The sequence below is a fragment of the Pollachius pollachius genome (genome assembly GCF_949987615.1).
Source record: "Pollachius pollachius genome assembly, chromosome: 11".
Classification (NCBI taxonomy): domain Eukaryota; kingdom Metazoa; phylum Chordata; class Actinopteri; order Gadiformes; family Gadidae; genus Pollachius; species Pollachius pollachius.
In genome coordinates this window covers 18945481-18948364 of record NC_136944.1, presented here as the reverse complement: position 1 = coordinate 18948364, position 2884 = coordinate 18945481, and positions in this window count along the sequence as shown.

Sequence of the window (2884 nt, the reverse complement as noted above, 5' to 3'; positions counted from 1 at the left end):
ATTGGAACAGGCCGTAATTGAAGTGCAATTATTATCAGAGATTAGCTCTTAGAGATAATTTCTTTCTTTGATGTTTTACCTAAATAAAAGGTTCTGTCTGTACCTTAATAAGCAGAAGACGTCAGCTCCTGTCATTTCCCCCAGACTAGGTTGGCAGACATCTTGGATTATGGCCACAGCCATAAAACGCAAACTTTAAACCTTTGAGGAAATGCGATAAAACATAAATTCCTTGACACTTCAAAAGATAAAAATAAAGGTTAAATAATAAAATATATTTTATATCATCACAATTGAATTTGATCCCACCAGAAGATTAAATGATCCTGGTTCCTTTGGACGGTTTATTTTCGGAGAGAATAAAACTGGCATTAGTTCTAAGAAAGCTAGCGATCTTTAATCAGAAGCCAATTTTAGATATGTCTTATAATATTGTGATAGCATCATAATATCATTCCTGCCAGGCATATCGTCTGGATAGCAGAGGAGAATATTTTTAGAAAATGTCTGTTGATGAACATTGATTCGCTGATTACGCTGAAATTGCATAATATTACATCGAGCAAAGTTTAGTTCGATTCTCGTGTGGTGGTAGCATAACACAGAAAAAAGTGTTATTCATATGATTTAATAACACGCACACACATGCAGGGGCGCACAGGCAAACACACAGACACACACACAAACACACACTCGGCCAGCAGGTTCATCTCATTTGACACAAAACATTTCAACGTTACACAAAACGATACACACATATTGCAGTCCCAAAGGGTGAGGGTTAGGGTTAGGTGGGTTGAATCAGAGGGCTACACACGACAGCGTGTTCGTGTGTGAGAGAACACACATGCACAGTATATATAAGCAGTTTAAAGGCCCTTTAGGCCTGAGTCAATTCAGAGCATATTTGTTGTTGGTTAGAATTCAATTAGCTTTTTTTGGCACTATTCTATTAAGTTATATAATTTAAAGAAGTATATAGTTATTATATTCCATAATTACCATAAATGATATTCAAAATAAGATACAAAAGACGATACACAATCATGCAACTGCTGCAGTCTGCTACGTCTATTTAAAGACATTTTTCCAGAGTGGTTGTTTTTGATCTGCAGCCAGCCAATGCTCGAATGAGTATAACTTGTACTTTCACAAGGTATTTCCCTCTCCCCTAGCACCTGCTCATATGAAGCTCCTCTAGATAGAATGTCCTTTCTTTCAAAAACCCATACAACTTGTTCTTGGGTGGAATTTCTTGTATCTCCATGCCGGAACGTTTCCTACTAAAACAGGGAATTAGTTTCCCTTTAATGTTTGCTCCGTGTTTTTCACTCAGGGCTTCTGCACTGCTCTCCTCCAACAATCTGCCAGAGAAGATGAATACATCACACTCTATAAATATGTGACTGCATTTAAAAAACATAACTTTTTACTAGAGCTTTGTCCTCATCACTCAATGTGTCATCTTACTTGTTTAGGCCTACCATCTCTCTCTCTCTCTCTCTGTCTCTCTCTGTCTCTCTCTCTCTCTCTCTCTCCCTCGATCTCCCTCTCTCTCACTTCCTCTCACTTCCTCTCCCTCTCTCTCCCTCTCTCAATTCAATTCAATTCAAAAAAGCTTTATTGGCATGACGATTGGTAGTCCAAACAGTGTTGCCAAAGCATTACAGTATTACAAATATTACAATAATAACAATATGGAACGTCAGAACAATATGTACATATATCAACCTGTAACAATATAACATAACATACAGATATACATATGTACATATGTAAAAAAAATATATATATATATATATATAAAAAAAAAATAATAATAATAATAAAAAAAAAAAAAATAAATAAATAAATAATAATAATAATAATTATTAAAAAAAAATAATAATAATAAAATAAAATAAAATTAAAATTAATGAAAAGCTACATAAAACGCATTATAGGTTACTAATAATCATTAATCAATCAAACAGTGAGGCCTGGTGTAGAATGTCATCCTCTCATGTTGTGGCAAGCTGAAATAAATTGTGCTGCGAGGACGGAGCTCTCTTTTCTCTCTCCCATTAATATTTGTAGTTGGTCTACATGGGAGTTTATAAAATGAGGGTGTTTTTGGCCGAATTTGCTAAAGTATATTTCGCGGATATTTTTGAATTTGGGGCAGTGTAGGAGGGAGTGCTGCTCGGTCTCTACAGCAGCTTCTTCACACTGCTGGCACAGCCGCTCCTCTTGGGGCAGCCATGACTTCTTATGGCGTCCTGTTTCTATGGCCAGGCAGTGAGCGCTCAGTCTGTACTTTGTTAGCAACACTCTATGTCTAACATCAGTCACTGTGGTCAGGTAGGGGGCCACAGTGTACTGTCTATTTAGGGCCAGATAACACTGCATTTTGCTCTGTGTGTGTGTTTTAGTGTTCCAATGGGTGAGGTAGGTTTGTTTCTGATGTTTTATAATTTGGTTGAGTCTAATTGATATATTCTCCGACTGGTCCTGAGGCAGAGCAGAGGGGGAACCTGTCTGTGGACAGAGCCTCAGGACCAGCTGAGTGAGGGGACTCCTGTTCATCTCTTGGCTTTGCAGGGCTTTGTACTGGAAGGAGTGGGGGTCACTTTGTTTTAGATGTAGCCAATATTTAATTGATCGTTTTTGGATTTTTAATAGAAGTGGATACTGACCTAATTCAGCTCTGCAGGCGTTGTTAGTGGTTGTCCTGTGTACCTGCAGAATGCTTTTGCAAAATTCGGTGTTTGCAATTTCAATTGAATTTTTTTCCCATTGGTCAAAAAGTTTGTTTGTTTGTGGGCCCCACACTTCACTTCCATAGAGCAAGATGGGTTCAATAATTGCTTGAAGTAATTTGAGCCAAATTAGAATTGGAATCTGA